Source organism: Manis pentadactyla, chromosome 5, assembly GCF_030020395.1.
Source record: "Manis pentadactyla isolate mManPen7 chromosome 5, mManPen7.hap1, whole genome shotgun sequence".
In the NCBI taxonomy this organism is placed as follows: Eukaryota; Metazoa; Chordata; class Mammalia; order Pholidota; family Manidae; genus Manis; species Manis pentadactyla.
This window is the reverse complement of record NC_080023.1, coordinates 59,480,634-59,503,276: the sequence shown is the minus strand read 5'-3', so window position 1 is coordinate 59,503,276 and position 22,643 is coordinate 59,480,634.

The following is a 22,643-nucleotide window of genomic DNA, read 5'->3' as shown; positions in this document are numbered from 1 at the left end:
TTATCTAATTTCTGCAAAAAGAAAGGTGGTTGATCAAAGAGAGTGAGTTGAGTGAGAATAGTTACTGAAACATCTGAATTCAGCTATGATTAAAGTAGAATGACTATGATTGAGGAGGATTTTTAATTAAGTATATTTAAGGTTTAGAGGAGGAGAGGAAACAAATCTGCACACCCTTAGAGAGTTAATACAACCTACGAGGGACAGGAATTGGTGGGTGTTAAAAGTCTGCTGTCCAGATCTTAAATTTGAGGCCTCACCTATTGGCTGCTATTTGGTGCCAAACTTGTACAAGAAGGCAGAAGTAGGCTCTATCACAAAATTGATATTAACCTGAAAATACATTGATATTAACCTGAAAATACATTTTCCATTTAGTTATCTAGATACCATGTTGCAAACAATCATGGGGGTTGTTGCTAAGCATTCATAATTAATCATAAATGCTGAGCAAACTTTGTTGGAGAAGATGAATGTAAGCCCAGGTCCCACCTCAAGGATAGTTTGTGTGGTGATTAGATTCATGTGTCAACCTGGCTAGACTGTGGCACCCAGTTGTTTGGTTAAACACCAATCTAGATATTGCTGTGAAGGTATTTTTTAGATGTGCTTAATATTTAAATCAGTAGATTTTGAAGCAAATTTAAAGATTTGCTTTAAATTAGATAATTTTAAAGCAAATTATCCTCCATAATGTGGATGGGTCTCATCCAATCCTTTGAAGACCTTAAGAGAAAAGACTGAGGTCCCACGAGGAAGAAAAGATTCTGCCTCCACGCTGCCCTGGGACTCAAGAGTGCATCAGCTCTTTCCTGGGTCACCAGGCTGCCAGCCTCCACAATGGCAGGAGCCAATTTTTTAAACTAAATCAAGCTCTCTCTCTCATGCCACACACCACCACCCTCCCCCACAATGCCCTGCTCTCATTGTATATACATATTGTTGGTTTTATTTCTCTGAACAACTCTGACTAATACAGTGTGTGAACATTAGCTATTACCCCTGATGCTTGGTCATCCCTCAGAGTCACAGTATGATTTTATCTTTCAGAGATCATCCATACTACCTCTGTCTATTCAAGTACCAATGTAAAAAATGCAATCATATGTTCATCTTTAAGCGTAGATATTTCTTAGTTATAATTTTATATTTATCTTTAGCATGTGCCATTAAAGTTTATTTTTGGGCATTTAAAAAGTATTTTTATTGCCTATTTATGTTTTTGTAAATCTTGAGTCACGTAGAGCCGAAGCATTTTGTACTCATGTTTTATTTAATTGTACATGAAACTATAGTTATATTCTTTTTCTCTTCTTTCTTTCCTTTTCTCCTTTCTCTTTTCCCTCCTCTTCTTCTTTTTCTTTCCTACCTTCCTTTCTTCCTTCCTTCCTTCCTTCTTCCTCCCTCGCTCCCTCCCTCCCTTCCTTCCTTCAATCCTTCTTTCATCAACTGTTTTAAAATATATAATATATAATATTGTAATGTTTTGAGGCCTATTTATAATTTCTAAATATATGAACATCTTCATTTGCCATTAATAGAAAACATAATTCCCCAATTTTAAGCCATATTTAAGAAATAATTTAGTGGAAAAGTGTGGAAACATAAGTAACCAAGTTTCAAAAATGTCATTCTATTAATAATATACAAGTCCTCTGACTTTTTTACTTTATCCTTTATTGATTAAACTGAACCATGTGGAATTTGCTGATAGTCAACTCTTTATGACCTAAATATTTTTTTGTTACAAAAAGAAGTTATGATCTACAAAAATGGCAATTTTATCATTGAGCCCATCGAAATCTAAAGAAACTCCGTTGATTTGTAGGATTACCTACAAGAGAGAGCAAGAGGAGATAAGAGTAAAAAGCCTCAAAATCCAAATGTTGTCCAGGTCTCACTGAACCAATTAGGGAAGGCTACTGCCCTCGGTGGCTCAAATATGAGAGGTCAGTCCTGCAATGTGGTCAGGAGGATGCTTTGAGTTTATCATAAAGAAGACAACTTGGTGAAAAGTGAGACTTACTGATGAATGTTAATGCTGTAATGATTTTTTTCAAGGACAATATTTTGAGTGATCAGGATTATACGAATATATCACAATTCCAGTTATAGCTAGGAAACATGATTCTATGTGGAAAATTAGGAAGATAAGAAGGCATTAAACTAAAAGAATAAAGGCTCTTGTATAAGATATGATAAAAGGAGTCATAAGAAGAAGAAAACAAATCCTACCAGGTGCAACAACATGGATGGAGCTAGAAGGTATTATGCTCAGTGAAATAAGCCAGGCGGAGAAAGACAAGTACCAAATGATTTCACTCATCTGTGGAATATAAGAACAAAGCAAAAACTGATGGAACAAAACAGCAGCAGACTCACAGAACCCAAGAATGGACTAACAGTTACCAAAGGGAAAGGGACTGGGGAGGATGGGTGGGAAGGGAGGGATAAGGGGAAAAAGGGGCATTACTATTAGCACACACAATGTAGGAGGGTGGGCATGGGAAGGCAATATATCCCAGAGAAGACAAGTAGTGACTCTACAGCATCTTACTATGCTGATGGTCAGTGACTGTAATGGGGTATGTGTTGGAGACTTGATAATGGGGGGAATCTAGTAACCACAATGTTGTTCGTGTAATTGTATATTAATGATATCAAAATACAAATAATATAAAAAGATATGAGATGAGGGCCAACTCTGAGATAGAAGGAAAACATTAGAATCAGGATCATAAAAAGAGTCAGTAGTCTATAAGATGAATGTGGAACTAGAGAGAAATCAATATAATATAATCATAAAGAAATTTGGTACTATTAATATATTATAAGAGTTTTAAGAAACAATAGAAAATAATGCTTTAGAAAGGTCATAAATGTATAGTTGATTGTTGAAAAGTATTTTTGAAAGTTTTATAATTCCATATATTTTGTTTTGGGTAGTTATTGTCTGCTAATTATTGTCCCCCTCTATTTAAACCACGTTATTAGTTCACACACACAAAGAATGTCCTAGAAAAAATAAATGGGGTGGGATTGAAATAAGAAAAAGATAATGACTGAAGCATAATATTTTATTACTTACAATGTAATTCAGTTATAAGCTTCCTTTTGGGGTTAGATAGGGTTGCTGCTCTGAATATATGTGGGTGAGCTACAATATTTGTGTTAAAACAGTGCTCCGAATTTCGCTGTACTAAAACTTGTCATATAACAAACATGTGATTCACTGAGGGTCATTCCCTCAAGTACATGATGTGCTGTGTGAAGTTTGAAACCAGTAATCTTCATGGTTCATAAAACGGTAGGATTGAAATGTGGTCTGGACAAGATGCCACAAGATCAAACACCAGAAGATGTTACCACACTGCTCTTTGCCTTGTAATCATTCCTCTATCTGTTTAGTTTAGGAGTTTTGTTTATTTGTTTTTAACTAAACTATAACCTAAATAGTTGCGTTAATCCAATGGATTTTTAAAGTCATCTGTTCATTTGATTTTTGCAATATAAATAGTCATAGCATCATAATCCAATTAAAAAATGGGCAGAGGAGCTGAACAGACAATTCTCCAAAGAAGAAATTCAGATGGCCAACAGACACATGAAAAGATGCTCCACATCGCTAGTCATCAGAGAAATGCAAATTAAAACCACAATAAGATATTACCTCACACCAGTAAGGATCGCCACCATCCAAAAGACAAACAACAGCAAACGTTGGTGAGGTTGTGGAGAAAGGGGAACCCTCTGACACTGCTGGTGGGAATGTAAATTAGTTCAACCATTGTGGAAAGACGTATGGAGGTTCCTCAAAAAACTCAAAATAGAAATACCATTTGACCCAGGAATTCCACTCCTAGGAATTCACCCTAAGAATGCAGGAGCCCAGTTTGAAAAATACATATGCACCCCTATGTATATTGCAGCATTATTTACGATAGCCAAGAAATGGAAGCAACCTTAGTGTCCATCAGTAGATGAATGGATAAAGAAGATGTGGTACATATGCGCAACGGAATATTATTCAGCCATAAGAAGAAAACAAATCCTACCATTTGCAACAACATGGATGGAGCTAGAGGGTATTATGCTCAGTGAAATAAGCCAGGCGGAGAAAGACAAGTATCAAATGATTTCACTCATATGTGGAGTATAAGAACAAAGAAAAACTGAAGGAACAAAACGGCAGCAGAATCACAAAACCCAAGAATGGACTAACAGTTACCAAAGGGAAAGGGACTGGGGAGAATGGGTGGGACGGGAGGGATAAGGACGGGGAAAAAGTGGCATTATGATTAGCATGTATAATGTGGGGGGGGGCATGGGGAGGGCTGTTCAACATAAAGAAGACAAGTAGTGATTCTATAGCATCTTACTACGCTGATGAACAGTGACTGTAATGGGGTTTGTGGGGGGGACTTAGTGAAGGGGGAAGCATAGTAAACAATGTTCTTCATGTAATTGTAGATTAATGATAACAACAACAACAAAATAGTTATAGCATCATTTTAAAACATTTAAATTAGCCAGGAATATGATGTTAAGAAAAGAAAGTAAGGGAAGATACCCTACATATGTTTAAATTCTGGACTCTCGTGGATAATGGAGGCTTCTTCTGTGATGCTTTAAACTGGAAATTTATAACCCAAAGTCTTCAAGTTTTGATATAGCCATGCAGGGTCTTTTAAATGGAAACATTTCACATAAAAATCTGTTTTTTCAAGCTTCTTTTGAAAACTGAGAACACTTTGGCAACATCGGGTCTGCTTTTTCCCATGGCAACAACCATCCATTGTGGAATAGCAGCTACTTCTTCTGGAGCAGACACATGCTCTTTCACTTGCCACAGTCACCCTTTCCTGGCCAACTTCCCACAACTGTTATCTACCTGGTTTTTGTGGGCAGCTGAGCTTGTGATTCAGAAAAGAGACATATTTTAGTTCAGCAGGACAACTGTCTTTTTCTTAACGGAGATATACTTGACATATGACATATTAGTTTCAGGTGTACAGCTTAATGATTTGATATTTGTGTATATTGCAAAATGACCACCACAGTAAGTCTAGTTAACACAGGTCACCATATATAGTTACAAAATATTTTTTCTTATGATGAGAATTTTTAAGGTCTGTTCTCTTAGCAACTCAAATACATGAGGCAGTAGTAACTAGAGTCACCACAGCATGACAGTTTTAGTCTTCGAACAGTGACGGTTTGCCTCATGAGGTGGTGGGTGCTTCTGCTCCAGAGTGTTAAGGAGGGGCTGGATGTAGAGGGAATCAAGAAATAGCTGTGAGATTTGACTAGATAGGCTCTAACAATTCTTTTCATCTCTAAAGTCCTTTGACTTGCTTCATTAGCGTAGCATCATTTTCTGAGGTGTTAGTCTTTACAAATTTCTTGTCATTTATTTTTTATTTAAATACTTTACTTTTTTTATAGGAAAGTTAGTAAGTTTATATAATTAGAAATGAAGACATACAAGTAGTGTATGTTTTAGAAAATGAATGAAAAGTGTCTATCCCTGAACTCAGGACCTTATTGTCCAATATCTACTTCTTCATTTGGCATTTATTGATTGAGCACCTTTTATGTGTTCAGGATCCTGGGGATGTAGGGGTACAGTGAACAAAGTATTTGCTTTAATAGGAGTTCATACTTGGGAGTGGGAAATAGAAATTAAATAAGCATATAATTTCAGAGAGTAACAAGTGCTATGAAGAAAGTGAAGCAGAGTGAGGCAGTCTGTGTGAGCTCCTTTAGAAAACACTGGTTGAAAATGCCCCCATGGAAGTAACATTTAAGCAACTAATGAATGGTTAGAAAGGGTTAGCTATGCAAGGATATGGGTTTAAGGAACAGGAATGAATTAGGCCTCATCCAGGCACAAGAAAGCTATTGTAAATGTTGGGTAGTGAGCAAGGGAGAGAGGACAAGAAATGAAGCCAGACTGAAGGGAATGTTTTGAGTACAATGGGAAGACATTGGCAGATTTTAATCTGGGGAGTGATGTGATCTGATTAGGGTTTGAAGGAATACTTTCATTTATCTATAAAAAATAAACTGCAAAGTCCAAAAGCAGATGCAGGGAGACCAATTGGGAAGCTGTTCCTGTGTCCAGGGTGGATGGTAGTGGGGAAGTAATGAGAATGATGACACAGGATTTATACTGAAAAGAGAACTGACAAAATTTGATGAAGGACTGAATTGGAAAGAGGGAGAGACAGAGAAGAATCAGTAATGACTCCTATTTTTGAATTGAGCAATTGAATGAATAATTGCTAGTAATTGAAATGGTAAAGACTGGGAGAAGCAAGCTTTTCCAACAGAAACCAAGTAACACATTAAATCTTTTCTGGAAAAGGGAGGACATAAATATACAAAAGAAATATATTGGATACTAAGCACAAATATAAACAATGAATAAGACTCAGTCCCTGGCCCTGGAGGGCACATAGTCTAGTGGGGGAAACACATGTCAAAAAAGTCAGTGAAAATTTACATGCAATATGATAGAAATGTGAACAAGGTAGAGGAGGTAGGATCTTTCAGGATTCTCATTTCCTTATGATGAAGAGGTGAACAGAGAGTTTTTACAACAAGCCTAGCTGGATGCCCCAGGAATAGCTAGTGGCATGATTTTGTGAATTTCCAAAAAGCATTATTAATCATTAGTCATGCATTCTTTTATTGGGGAAAAACTACATTTGATTTCATCTTTTTTTCAGATATCTTATTTTCTCACATTTCACTGATCCTGGTAATTCTCTGATTATGTCTTTACATCATATTGTGGAAAGATTATAGAACATGAAAGAAATTTATTTCAGTCTGCTTCTCTTTCCTTTACAAATTCTAATCGTTTCTACTCCCCTCTCTTTTCTGTCTCAACTGCAACCAAAACCTACCAAGCGAGCATGTTCATTAGGACTCCGTTAGGAGCCAAGTACTTGTTTCGTTCTACATTCTCTTGACTTTCCAGCACTTTAACCTTTGAATATGGTAAAATTTCCAGCTGTTATTTTAAAAGCATTCTTAGACTTTCTGTCTTCATGACCTGGAGTCTTCTTTTCTCCATCATCTCCTAGCTGCCTCTTCCATCTTGTTCTCCATTCCCCTCATTTTGCTCAAGGCACCAGTAACCTGGCAGTTGGCCATGTTTTGCTTCCTGTTACGTAGCCCACACCCTTTTCCCCTGCACTTGCATATCTTTCCTATTTCTTATTCTTCAACTGGAGCTTCCAGATACTCCCTAGTTACCATTTCTTTATATTTTTCTCAGCTGTTTGCCCATATTACTGATTTCTAACATGCTCTGCTGCCTAGGATTTCTTCAGTAAACCCACACTAACACAAATCTAAAATGCAACTTGAAATAATTTGATACACTGGTTAGATAAGCTGTTCTGAACACCATCGTGAATGCTTAATCCTGCCACACAGCAATACTTGCTTTATTTACTTTCTTGCTCACTGGAGTTTCCACTGATGTTTTCTTTTAAAAAAATCTTACAACTGGCCCTCTCCTCTACTTGGCTGGTTTTAGTTCAGCAGGGACTGACTAAGTAAAGACTGTAATTAAGTATGACTCAATAGTGCCAAATAAAAATCCAAATAAAAGGTTAACAAAAATTAGATTTGGAGAAGAGAATATGACGTAAATGAAGATGTACATGTAGGAAAAAAAAAAAGCAAGGAGTGAAACACATTTCCAAGGTCTGTCTTTTTTGATCTTTAATAGTCCCTTACTGGAAATTTTTCTCATAGATTTAGGAAGAATTGTACTTCTTTGAAACTCAGTAGGTTTCGTCTTTGCCTATGTACCACTAGAAAGACTGAAGCCAAATTAATGGTCCAAATTCATTTTTTCCTTCTTTCTGATGCACTATCCTGGAAACATTCCATCCCCAAAGCATTTTGTTCCCTTTTCTGCCTACTTTTAATTTGTTATCTTGTATAATACTATGTAAGCCATCCCAATTATCTCTGATGAGAGGATAGAAATACCCTTTCTTAATAAACACTCCTTTTCAACCATTTGGTGTCACTGTTCACCCTGTTTCTACCTCAGTCTTAACTGCTTGAAAAAGAGCCATTTGGTTAGAAAAACTGTCACATTTGGAAAGCAGCAGCCAGTCAGAGAGAAATTAAATTGTTTGTCTTTGTCTGCCTGCTGTTCCAAGTTTCTGCTGGTGTTGCCAGTCATTTGGAGGGAGCAGAGTGGGGCTGGTTCAGCTGTCAGTGAGTGTGATGGAGGTTGGGTGACTGCCTGCCAGCCTCTTCTTTCTGCCATAGAGCAATGACGGGAAGCTGGGTAGGCTGTGGGGGAGGCTCCACCAGGTCATCCTCCGAGGAAGTGGCTGATGCTTTCTGAGGAAAGAATGCTTTGTCACTGTTGTGAAACTGATGGCACTGGTCTACTAGGCAAAACTCATATTTTCCACTTTCGTATCTCTGGCATTAAGAGTTTTTGCAGACAAAACAATCCTAAGGAAGATATTCACTAAAACTCAATTTGCCATAAAGTGAGTTCAGTCAGTCCCCTGAGATGGTCATGGAGTGTTAGGTCAAATCCCCTTGAATTTGTCTGAGGTGACTGATGTGGGAGATAGGGGTTTTACTCTCAAGTATGATGTGAATGAGAAAGGTATGGATGGAGTGAATCCATACTTGATAGAAAAAATTTTCTGAGAAAAAACTAATGCTTTGGAGAATAGTGAAAGATATGTGAACTGTGGAGTTCACTAAAAAATACAGAAAGCTAAAATGTGATGTTTAAATTCAGAGGCCAGTTTGTCAGACATTCAGTGTTGTGTATTTCCAGACCTATAGCAAAAATCAGTGACTCAACCGCTGGGAAATTCATCTAGTAGCTTTAGCACTGTGACCTTTCCTGTTGGAAAAGCATGCATTAGAAAACTATTATAGGAAAGAATTTCGCTCCCCTGCCCCTTTAATGTTTATCTAGTGATATCTGTGTTATGCTAAGGGCTGTGAATCCATTATGTCACTTAGTACTTATAACAAGTTTCTGAGGGCAACTCTGTTATCACTTCCATTTTCTTATTTATTTATTTATTTATTTTTATTGGAAATATAGTTGATATACACTACTATATTAATTTCAGATGTACAACATAGTGACTTGATAATTTATATATATCACTAAATGCTCTCAAGGGTAAGTGAGTGTACTTACCGCATTACCATACTAAGGTATTACAATAGTATTGGTTATATTCTCTATGTTGTACTCACCTCCATTCTCTGAATGAAGAAATTGAAGCTGAGAAAGTTATTGAAGCAACTTGCCCAAGGTTACCCAGCTGGAAAATGGCAGAACCAGGCTCAGACTTAGACACTGCTCAGGTTGTTAACAGTTATGCTTTGTACATTTCATTCATGATATAGGTCAGAAAAGAAGGTAGAAAGTTATGTCACTGTTAAATCTGTTAGTCATATACAGACTAACACTTGAAAGGGGTTATTTCATGCAGATGTTGGAGCCTGGTAATGTACTCTATGCAACATTTACTGAGATCTACTCATGTACTAGGCCCATCTTGATCATGTTTCATGGTTTTGAAAACAGGCTCTATCACTTACTAGTTGTATGACCTTATTCAAGTTACTTCATTTCTCTGAATTTCATTTTTCTTATTTGAAAATAGACAGTAACTACATGTGCCTCATCAGGTTCTTGTGATGATTAAAGGAGTTCATCCATGTGAAAGATGGTCTGACACCTAGAAAGTTCTCAAATGTCAGCTGCCATTATTGTCAGCACCAGCATCATCTCACTTAATCCTTTTAATTCTCCCAACATTATTTACCACATGGCAGGCAGTGTTCTAAGTGCTTTATCTTTATTTATCTGTTCATGTCTGTAACCCATGTGGTGGGCGGGCATTGTTATCATGTCTGTTTTATGGTTGAGAACACTGAGATAGTGCTTAAGCTCAGGGTTTTGGCTCTGGGGTCAGCTTTCTTAATCACCCTAAGGTTCATGGCTACTATAAGCAGTCATTCCAAATTCATACAGCTGGAAAGGACTAGAAGTGGAATTTGTACTAGTCTTTTCCCACTATTAGTCCAGACTCTGCATTTTTTGGTATAATCTGGGTACTGATGAGAGTTGAGAAATTGGAAGGAAGATTCTTTTGAACAGTCAGAGATGTACCAACATTGCATTCCAACACATGAATACCTTCTAGCTTGCCAAAATCAGATTTTCTGGAAAAGTGGAATTAAATGTAGAGAGAAAATTAGCAAATAAAATACTAAAATAAGCAAGAAGATAAATTAAATTAGTGAAACAACACAAAATAACAAAATGGATCAAAATAATCTAAACAGAGAAAGACCCCTAAATCTAAACCCTGAAAGGTCATTTTAACATGGCAAAACAAACCAGGAGTAAAATAAATACATTATATTTATTTGCTAGTCAGTTTTATTTTTCTGATGATATTGAATAAAAATACTTGCAGGTTGTAACAATCTCACAGAGATGCAAAATAATTTACCATTTTGAATTCTTCAATTTGTGTATCAGATCAGTTTTTTTAACAGTTCAAATTCACTGAAAATGCCTTCTGTCCACTTTTGTCCTCTTTCAAATTGGAAATGTTTTAATATTCTCTTCAGATCAATTATCATTTATTGAGTGTTAAAAGACTATCAAAATGTCATGCCTCAAATATAGTGCCTACAGAAACCACTGTATGATTAAGATGAATGATCCTTTTTTTTTTTACACCAGATTTCTTGCCTCCTTTTCTGTCTCTGCCCCTCTGCCATGCAAAACCAGGAAAAACGATTCATTAGGCCTATTCCTTGCATTGTTCCAAATGCTGAGGATCCAGTGATAAAAAGACAGAGATAAATTAAATCTCTGTTCTCCTGACATGAAGGAAGAAAAATAAAGCGACATAAAAATGTCTAAATGCGAGACAAAAACAAAGATGCAGGCAGTCTTCTTTTTAATGCTGCCACTATTACTGAAACTAAGAATGAGAGTCATGGTAATAGTAACACTAATATACATGATAGGTAATATTTATCAAGGGCTTACTTCTGCAAAGCACTGCTAAGCATTTTATATACATTATGTCTTTGAATGCTCACAATTCATTCTTTCAGCAAATATTTATTGAGAGCCTAGTTTGTGCCAGACAGTCTTCTAGGAGCTGACCTTTCATCAGTGAACAAGACAGTCTATGCTCTGCTTAAGTTTATATTCTTGGACTGATAAGTAGTGAAAAGTGTTTTAAAAAAGGCTCTTACAAGTATTTTTATCACACACACACACAAAATATAATAAAGTAGATGGGAGGAAACTGTCAGGTGACGGATATGTCAGGCTTTGCTGGTAGTGGTGGTTTCAGGTGTGTGTACTTATCCCCAAAGTCATCAAATTGTATATATTAAGCGTGTACAGCTTTTCACATGTCAATCATACCTTAATAAAGCAGTTTTAGAAAAAGATACCAAGTTTTCCAACTTAACAAACAACTTACAAAGTCAGGGATAGAAGTGGAGTGCTGGGGAGGAGAGCTAGCCTGGAGAAAAGAGGAGCGAGTCAGTTTCTCATAGGCTGAACATTGAATTTGAGTCTAAGCAGGTCACACAATGCCCTCTGGCTGTTTGTAAGTAGAGGAGGGGCTGATGGGAAAAAGAGCTGGAGATGGAGACTGGGGGGGTCACCTTCTCAGAGGAGATAGTTGAAACGATGGTGTCTTTAAACTCACTGAACTGACTGAAAAAGTATGAGAGAAAAGTATGAAGGGCAAAGGGCAGACTCTTGGGAAAGAAGAAAGGGCAAGAATGAAGAGTAGGAGTTAACTAAGAAGAGAGAAACATTGTAGTTAGAGAAAGAGGAAGAAACCAAGAAAGTTCTAAATACATTAGGGAAATCAAGAATAGTGAAGACAGGAGAACACCATTACCTTGGGGCAAGAAAACGGCTGCTGGTAACATCCGACGAGCACTTTATACAGAAGCAAAGGCGTGTGGAACCAAATGCCAGGGGTGGGAGGGGGTGGGCAGTTGGAAATGATGGCAGCCAGTACAGGGGGCCTGTTCCAGGGACAAAGTGACACTGCTCTGTTTATATCTAATATCTGGGTACATAAGGCTATTGAGACAGAAACCGGTATTAGCTCAATGACTATTCCTTATGAAATACTAAAAAGTAATCCGAATTTTTTTTTTTTGCACAGCACTTGGATATCAGAATACAGCCAAGCACCCAGAAGTGTTTGGTATCCATTCTTGAATATGAATTAGAAAATCTGTGCCTTCCATTGTGAGGGCTTAATTTTCCCATCTATCTCCCTTCACATAGAGATTTATTTTTGCTGTCAGTCAGAAGGGAAGATTGTCCACTGGTAGGTAGCTGGGTTTGAAGCAAGGGAGAAAATGAAACATACTTTGTTACAAGGTTGCATTTTTATTAGAAAAATACATGCTGGCAGGAGAGACACTGTAATTTGTCATGTAGATTCATCTCAGGAATGGAAAATCCTAATCAAATGGTGGAGACTTTAATCTATCTCTTGAATATATAGGTTGGCCACAGCTCTGTAACTGTTGAGGGAATGAAAAGAGACTCAGACTATGCAGGGATCTAATGGATGGAAATCATGGTAAATTTGGAGAATCTGTGTAATTTGATTTGCTCTGTGTTGGCCTGTTCCCACTTTTAGGAACACTGCAAAACAGGTAGAAAATGATCATTTCTAACATAGCCAATTTGTAACACGTGAACATTTCTTTGATCTACCTGTAGGTTGTTAATGTCTAGGAAAGTGGAGAAATTTTCAGTATTTTTTCTTTCTCTTTTCCTAATTATATGTGCTATATTTTCAAAATAAGCCAAAAGGAGCTGACAGGGAGAAAGTTCAAAACACACAAGAGCTAGAATTTTTCCTCTGAGTGCCATTTCAGTTGACACTCTATTTAATGGCAAGTTCATTCCATGTATATACTCTGAAATACTGGTCTCATTAGGGATGTTTTGGGGAATATTTATTTACTGGTAGATGCACAAAAGCTGTGCTTTATTTGCTGGTGCTTCTCATATTTAATTACCTGGAATGGCAGTGGTAGAGATAAGTGACACTACAATATGGAGATATTTTCATCACTTCAAGTTTTGTACCAACTTCTTTGTATCCCCATGGTACTTAGCATAGTGCTTTATAGGTAGTAAATAGTCATAAAGCGTAGTTTATCCTATGAACACAAAGAATGCTATCATATTTCAGCTGTAGTAAAAACAATTTAAATATCTCAGAAGGAAGACAAATGGACAGAATATAAGGGCTCAAACACATTGCAAATTACAAAATAATCATTACCTACTTCCTAGTTATTGGTGATTGGGGAATCTTAAGTTACAGTTTGTAATACAGATAGGTTATATACAGTGTTTGCTGTTCACCACTGTCAGAGAGTCGAGCCTGTTTGAGTAATGGAGCCTCTGAGGGGAGGGGCAGTCCTTGGAAATACAATACATACAGCTGGGCGCTCCCCAAAATGGACATGAGCTGCCACCACTTTATCAAATTGTAGTATCTCTCCTTTCAAAATCTTAGACAGCCTGTGCACACCATCTGCTCTTTGTCTCTATTCCTTCTGTGCTTTTCTAGAAGAATGGTTCTTGAATTTCTTACAGGACTCCTTAAAATGTTTGCCACATATTTCGAGAAGCATCTGGTTGGAAGGAGTCTCGCTTTCTGCATTTGTTCCCAGTTGTCGGGTGTGTGCCATGTTTCTGGTGATTCTAGCTTCGTGAACTTTTGGGGTAAATGCTTTTGCATTTGCTTCAGCACATATTTACGGTGAGACTAATAGCCCAAAGCAGGTTGCTAAGGGCTGTATAAATGCAAGACTCAGTGTCTGGAAAACTTGATTAATTTACTTGCCATCTAATTTGCACAAGGTTACCTGGAAATTGGTGTTTGTTTCTTTGCTTGATGATTTCAAGATGAACCTTGTCCCTTTAAGGAATCCTGGATACCTTGAATACTTTCTCAAACATCTGCTCCAGTTTCATCAGGGAGGCTTGGGATGGCTGTAATTCACATAGCTTTCCTTCAGCAAACAAGGCATCTACCTGTCAGTAAGACAAATTTTCCAAGGAGCTAAAAAATGGAGGGTGTGTGAAGGAGCTGTGAATGTTAATAGGCACGGCACTTTCAGTTAAGCTAGCACTGGAAGGTTGTCTGTTCTGGGCTACTTTTTCTTATTTTCACTGTTAATTTTGTGTTAGATTATTAAATTAACACATTAAAATTTTGGAAATTTCCAAACATATAAAGAGGAAAATTAAAATAATATATAATGCCTAGAAATAATATCAATAGCTAGCACTTATATGGTGTCACTGTATAACTATGCAACCTAAATGCTTTACTTAAATTAATCCTTTTAATCCTCATGATGATTTTAATGCGATAGGTTCTTCTTGTGATCCTTGTTATACATAGATGAAGAAACTGAGGCACAGGTTAAATTATCCTCCCAAGGTCACTTGGCCAGGATTCAAATGCTGGCAATCTAATTCTAGGGTCTAACTCTTAACTGCTGTGCTGTTTGAGTAATGTGCCTCCACCACAATTATTATATTTACCAATATTCTATACTTACAAGAAATTCCTTCCAGACTGCTTTCAATCAGTGTTTTAAAAAAACTTTGAAATCAGGGACCATGTTTTTTTTTTTTCCCTAATCTTGTTTGCTTAATCTGGTAATAAGTTTTCTCTTATACCACCCACAAACATTTGATAAGCATTTTGTAATAAAGATGTTTTAATTCAGTAAACCTGCTGTGACCCGATTCTTCATGTTCCACCTATTTGCAAAAATTTGCTTTGCCTACTAAACAGTAACACAGCACAGAAAAAAAATAAAGGGAGTCAAGTCAGTACAGTATGAGTCTGAGTGAATGACTTTTAGTCAATTCCTTAGTCTCTTTAAGTCTCAGTTTTCTCATCCATAAAATGGGACAATGATATTGATAACCTGCAGTACATAGCCTGCATAATAACTAAAAGATATACTTGGAAAGAGTGCTTAAGAAAGAGCACAGCCATTTACAAATGTCAATGATTGCTTTTCATAAGAGCAATGATAATGAGCATATCCCACCCTGGCCAGTGTTCCCTAGAGGACATTGTTTCTTAAGCAAAGGAGGAGATAAGAGAGGCTTATCAAAGAAATGAATGTAAACATTGTCAGGAACTATTGAAGAATACTTCAATAATTGTGGCGGAGACACTAAAAAAAAACAAATAAAAAAACCCCACCAGCATAGATATGATTTCCATGTGTTTTCTTCCAGACCTTTTTTCTATCAAGTTTTTTTAACCTTGTCATTTGGCTCCTTTCTAGGCTGAGATCAATAAACTGCCAAGTCAACTGCTTTTATTTTCTTCCCTTTTTAATTTGCTACTTGTGCTTTCATTTCTCCCTTTTTTACTTTGTTACTTGCATGCTGAATCTCTCCCTTTTCTCTTCTTCCTTCCCAATGTCGTGGATGCATGAAGTGCTTCTATTTATTGGCAAGCCAGGTCTTAGATTAGGAAGTGAGTCCCGCAGGCCCTTTGAGAGGTGCCTGCCCATTGCTCTCCTATGCCTTCACAGAGGACCACACCCAAGTGGTTTGCAGTCAAAGCCTGCTGGGAAGGAGATTCTGCCTCTGCTCCCACAATACTGCAGCCACTGGTAACCTGTAGCCCCAAGAACAGACTTGATTGAATGAACTGCTTTGTAACCAACCTGGTTAACCACTTAAGGAAGGAGATAATATTCAAAATGCTGATAAAATGATGAAGAGGATGGATTTTTTTAAACCTCCTGTTCCTTCTTAATTGGTTGAAAATATGCACAAAAATTGCCCTGTTGACATTTTATATGAAACACCCTACTGCAATTCTCCAGCTGTTGCCATCTTTGGATATTATTGGGAGTAGATCAGCACATAATGACATGTGCTTGTATTTTCTTTTAATCTGGGACTTGGCACTTGGATTCGAAATCCTAGCAAAACTGAATGGCAGATTCATCCAAGGTGGAATACCTGTCTTGCAAACTTGTTATGGAGATGTTCTTGAGAATATGTGAAAAGAGAACCTACATTCTAAGAAGATACCATCAGTCCCTGCCCACTGTTTTAGATCCATGTTGCTTTGTCTAGAGAATGTGCCATAGAAAATTCTGCAGTGGGTAAGTCTAGACAAAATATTTTTGCATGCTTTGAGAATATCCCTCTGGATTAAGCACTCTTCTCAAGGGGTTAATTGGACTCAAGGATCCCTCCCCATGAGGTTTGAGAGTCTGTGATGTAAATTCCATCTGTTTCTTGAAGCAGTTTATGGGTTTGGCAATATGACATGTTGGCCTGACAATTGTTTAAAAAATCCTTTTTAGCCTGATACAGGTATCTAATTTTTTTTATGGTATCCAGATTTATTTTCTTCAACATCTAATTTTAAATTAGAAACCACTCCAGCTCTGAGTCTGGGATACCAAATTTGTTCTAAATGTGCATACTACACAGCCACCCCTTTGACCAAAGGGGTATAACTTTCATACTACAGTGTAGGGGTAGAACAATCTTCCAGTTTTAATGCCATGAGAACTGGAGTATTATAAATAGTGAAAGTCATTCCTGAAATATTTCTGGACTATACTTTATTTCTTTGCTAAAATGGATTATTTACAAACCATCTTTCATGAATAACAGGATCTGAGATGATCTCTAGGCTTATGTAGACTATGTGTACTCATTTTCCATAAGCTACTTTCATATAGGTAAAGCCAGGTTTAAAAAGCAAAAGAAACAAATACAACTTTGAAGGGTTAAAATTGGGAAAAAGCCTGGAGTGGGTGAAAGTTGGATGAGGGGAGAGGTAGTTTCATCTCTTTGCCTTAGTCATGGAAGGAAAGGATCTGTTTCCCTTGGGCCCCTTCATGACCCATGACCCTGGCTTTCAATTTTACATAAGGAGTTACCTTGGCTATGTTCATTCTTGGGTAGGGAATTCCTTCAGGTCTGTCTGCTTCAACCTCCTCATGTTCTATGAAACATTTGGCTTTTTATCAAGCCTCCTCTCATCTTACGTAGACCTGTTTGGTCACATAATCAGATTATAAACCTTTGTTCTGACCTGGCTTTCCCTGAAATTATGTTTCTACTCTAATAAATTTCCCTGGCTCTACATACTACCACTGAGGGCAAAGGGCTCTGTTCTTTGATCTGCACCAGCCACTCAGGAAACTTGCTATCTGGAATGATACCAACCCTTAGGCTTCATTGGCATGAAGGAGACTAGACAGCATTCACAACTGTTTTTCAATGCTTAGAGTAGACAGGGTTCCTGGTCTGTGAGATGCTGCTCCGACTTCTGCACCTATTCAGTCTAACAGCATAAGAAGACTTTAGGCCACCCTCAGTGCCAAAGGAGACATCACGTCCTATTATTTAGAACTAAGGGTAGCAGGCTCTGTCCCCAGAACAAGATCATGATGCTCTCAGGAGACTCAGCTAGTTTTGTGGACCAAGTAAATAAAAATTTTAAAAAGTAAATCAGTTTCTGGGGAAAATATTTCACTCTTGCCCCTTACCGATATGTGGAGCACCCTATTAAGGACTGGTGCCCCTGCACTCATGTCCCCTTCTGGTCATTTTGACCTACCTCTCCTTCCTGAGAACATAATTTGACACTAGAAATACTTCCTCACCATCTGTTCTAATTCCAGGATTCCAGATTAATATGTCTGGACTGTTCAAAAAGAAGAAAAGAGTGTATCCTTAACTCTATAAAGATGATTAGAACCATGGCAGAGTTAGCATCTGGAACTGCTACCTGCTCTTGTGGATGCCTGATCTCTTGGGCTAATGTTTATTCCACCATCTGCCCTTTTAGAGGCCCAGCCTCTTGAGAGCCAGATAAAAAGCCGTACGTCCACCTGCTTTTCCACTCAGCACTGTCTCCTGGCTCCATTCCTCAGCATCTCCTCCAAACTCTCTTACTAGCCATCACCAGCTTCCATGTTCTTTAAATGTCACCTGGCGCCTGCTTTTTGCTTGTTCCCCTTTGAAATGGCAGCTTGATTTCAGACTCTCAGGCTGCCTCTCACCTAGTAGCCATCTGAGGTGGTGTTTTGGTAAGTGCTCCTTCAAAAGGCCTCAGATCCATGACACTATAATTATGTCTTTGGCTTCCTCGTAATTTTAGATACCTAGTGAATACTGTGTTCGTTTACTGGTTAACTAACAAATCTAGAGCTGAAAGTTGTATGGCGGTTCCAGCCTCTCAGTCTAAGTGACAATCTACTCCAGGGTACTGGTTCTATAGGCCCAGCTGCACCTTGTGTGAGCAGACATTAAAGTTCTGGATGACAGGGCTTTTCATAGGCCTCTCACCCAGTATACTGACAGCAGGCATAATGTCAACTGAACAGCTTCTGAATGAGTTAGCATACCCCAAGGGCAGTTTGAGGGCCTGCATGCAAATTTACAAAGAGCTCTGCATTCTACCCAAAACTTAATTATGAATTTATAAAAAGTTCATAAAATTTAAGTTTAAACTCAGGTGAAATTATATACATCAGACATCAAGGTAACTGTGAAACAGATCTCCATATGCAGCATTACAATTTTATTTAAATATACATGGGATTTAGTTTGTAGAGATACGACTTAGGGATGACAAGAATGGCCAATGACATTGAAGGAAACTTTATTATATTTCCTAAGAGAAGGTGGCACACCGTGCCACACAGGGCCACAGGAGAAGCATCAGGTTTTGAGCAGGAGAAAGCAGAAAGCCCAGGTCAGAACCTGTACTGGAATTTCTGTGGGAAAGGCAAAGTGGAGCAAGGAAAATAGCTGAGAACTGGCTACTTTGTACGTCAGTGGGCTCTGGGGTGGAGGTGATCTGGCCCAGGGTGATTGAAGGCAGGAGAAATAATGGTTTAATGTCTGTTTGGTAGGGTAAAGGCTCTGGGTTGGTTAGTTTGCATATGACAGATGCTTTTTTAAGTAAGTTGTTTACCATCTTTAGGAATTAGCTCTGGAAAGGGCAGTCCCTCCCCATGCCTGTAAAACCTCCTCCCCTCAATATAACACCATACAGAAAATTAAAAAAAAAAAAAAAAAGGAAAGGGTTTCTCACCAGTTCTAGAAGCCTGGGGCCCTTCAGCAAAAATCAGAGATCCTAAAAGAGGTCAGAAAGTGACTTCTGAAGATGTCTGCTTGGAGAGGAAACTGTAAAAGATAGCTTCCTTGCTCCAACACACATAAAAGGTTGAAGGATTAGGAGTTCTGCTTTCTTCCCTTGCCACAGTGCAGCTGCTACAGGATCCCTTTGAGGGCTTGCGGTGGGAGTTTACAGCCGATTGGTGCCTGAGCCATGTCTGAGACAACTGAAGTGTCCTGTGACCAGTTTTTCAGTTCAAGGAAATGAGCAGACTTTGCTGTGGAGCAGATGTGGGCCAGAGAGGAGAGACCCTCACTGGTACTGTCTTAGGTCCTGTACAGCGGGGCTACCTGGAAGAGAGAGGAACTCCAGCAGCATGAAGTGAGTGCCAGAGAGCCCTGAATTCCTGAGGAATTGTTGCAAAAATGAGTTGCAAGGGACCACCCAAAGCAGACACATCTGCTGGGGCCAAGAGCCCTACAGGAGAGGGGCCCTGAGTGCTGGAGCTCACCCAAGACCCCTAAGCACACCCACTGAACACAGAGCTTCAAATGCCTGTCAGTCCCAGGGAGCCTGAAGGCAGCTTATGAGAGTATCTGTTCAAATAAGACCTTTATCCTTTAACGCGTCATTCTTCCCGCATTTTACCCAAAAGTGTTCAAAAAAGATTAGTAAGCCAGGCAAGGTGGAGATTGAGTACAGAGAAGTAGAGAGGAAGCCATCCATTTCATCCCATTTCTACTGCAGGTTTCCAACCTGAAGCATACTAGAAACCCCTGATTAATTTCCTGGCAGGACACTTGTAATTAATGAATTAAGACTATGTTTTTTAAATTTTTTATTTAAAGTGACTGTAGCTCTGTCCATTACCAAAAAACAAGCAGAGGAGTCATGAGACCTACCCAACTTTTCATCAAGGGACAGGAAAAAAGAAACAGGACACAAGAAAATATTCTGCCATGTATAAAGAGAGCTGTAGTGCCTTACCAGAGCTGAGGAAAAGCATGCTTTTGGTAAAAATCTATCGCAGGAAAGAGGAGAAACCTGCAGAAGTTTCTACTTTGTGTCTCTAATGAAATACCATGGAAACATATTCTCTTTGAAAGCAAAAAAATTAATTGAAAAACAATAAGTTGGGATGCAGGTTGAGAGAGGTAAGAAAGGAGTGAAGGTATCAGCTAAAGAATCACAGAATAAAAACAATATAAAAGCATAGAAAGAACCAAATTCACATGCAGAAAACAATCAGTGCGATAGAGGACTAATTTGAAGCACTCCTAGAGAATGCTGAGAAAAGAGAGCAATGATGGCTCTTACTGAATGAGTCACTAGACATCAAACACATGTTACAGAAGAAACTTGAGACCTGGCAAGGTCACCTAATGTGCCCAGGCAAGCAGCCAGTAGGTAACAAGTCAGAACTCAAACTAAAATCTGTCAACTCCAATGCATGTGTCTTAACCCTGGCACTGTGCTGACACAAGGACAAGACATTTAGATCTAACAATGAACAAAGAACCAATTTTATAGATGATTTAAAGGGAAGAAAGCAGAACCAATTGAGCATAGATTAAAAATAAAAAATAGAGTAAAACTTTCTTGCCCTGAGACAAAATTATAGAAATGAAATGTCCAGTTGGAAAATTGGGCAATAGATGTAAAACAATAAGAACTGGTTCTTTATACAGAGGTGATGGTGATGGATGTGGAAATAAAATAGTTAAGCCATTGGCAAATAGATGGCATTTTCTACTATTAAGTATGTGGGGAGACAGATATTCATACTTATGGAAGTATCAGGTAAAAGTATCAATATTGACCATAAGAAAATAATCTGAAATGCAGAAAAAAAATCATTAAAAGAGGCAGAAATTAATTTTATAATAAAAATATTTTAAAAATAGAATTAAATAGAATTAAATAATATTTTAATGTTTAATACAATTATTAAAATCTAAAACATACTTGTTTCTTATTAATAGACCCTAGTATCTGAGGCTTTTTGTTGACAGAAAAAATTGTGGTATCCTCACAAAAATTCTAAGAGGAAACTATGGACACATTTGACATAATAAACTAACAAACAGTGTAGGGCTTTGTTGTGTTTGGCAATAATCCTTGAATTCTTTGATGTAACCCTAGAGAAGCAGGGAAGGGCAGTAAAAGGTGGCTGGTCTTTAAGACAGAAGATGTGCATGCTGTTCTGGTCTGCTGTTTGTCACGTTATCTTGAGCAAATCAGTTTCTCATTCTAAACTCTAACATCCAACCTAGAAGAACCTCAATAAATATTTCTTGCCCAAGTCACTTGTCTAAGGCCACACAGGTATTAAGTGTTAAGACAAGGGGGGTTTGGTGTAGCCTGGATGGCTAGAAGACAATCAGAGTTAGGAAGGATGGAAAATACAATTAGAACATTGTAAAGAAAAAGTATGGTGTGCAGACCACATGAGAAGCTGGCTTCTCCCAGCTTGCATGGACAAATATATATATACACATACATATATATATATAATCTCAGCTAGTAATATCTCATACTTATTTATTATAATACATAATAATATAAAGCATCTCAGCTTTCTATTATGATTTATACTTTTACAATCTAATTATTTACACACTTTCTTATTTGGTCCTCAGGAAGATTTTTGGAGTTTGGAAAAATTGTTATTATCAACCTCCATCTTATCCTTGAATTGCAAATAAAAAACTGAGGGACTAGGAATTAAAGATACTGTTTCCCAAGTGAGCAGCAGGTTAGGAAATTCAGTTAAGCATTTCATAGTAATCTGAAGGAAGATACTGAAACCAATGGAAACAACTGAAAACCTGGCATTTGAAAGGATGGAGACTCAGTGGCATACCCCAGAGAAGTGATTGACAAATGAGGAGACAGTGCAGGTGTATTTAAAAGATATTAGCATCATATGGAGGCTCAAGGTCAGAATCTGGGACTATGGAGAGTGGTAAAGGAAAGAGACAATCCCCAAGCAACATCCAGGAACATGGGTGGTAAATTCAGCTCCCACAGTTGAAAGTGCTAATGGAACAAGTAGAACCATTCAAACAGGAGACTGACTTGGCAATGTTCTGAACCTCAAAGACTGATCATTTTGGGAAATTCTCTTCAACCTTACAGCAAGACCATACCTCAGCAATCTCATACAAATAAAATTTTCCTAAAGAAGGCATCAAGAGATTTCTCAACTTACACACTTCAACCAAATCTTTGATGGCCAAGATGGGTTAGAATGATCTGAGGTCTGTCTGGCTGGTCGGCCTGAGTTCTTGGGAACCCGCTGAGGTGTGATTGATGTTGGATACCACAGCTCTGTCAAACTAAGAGGGAGGGCCCCGGTGGAATCTCCAGAGTAGGGCAGGCTGGGCCTCATCTTTTGTTCCTGGAGGAAGAGCTGACTCTTCCATGTGTTTG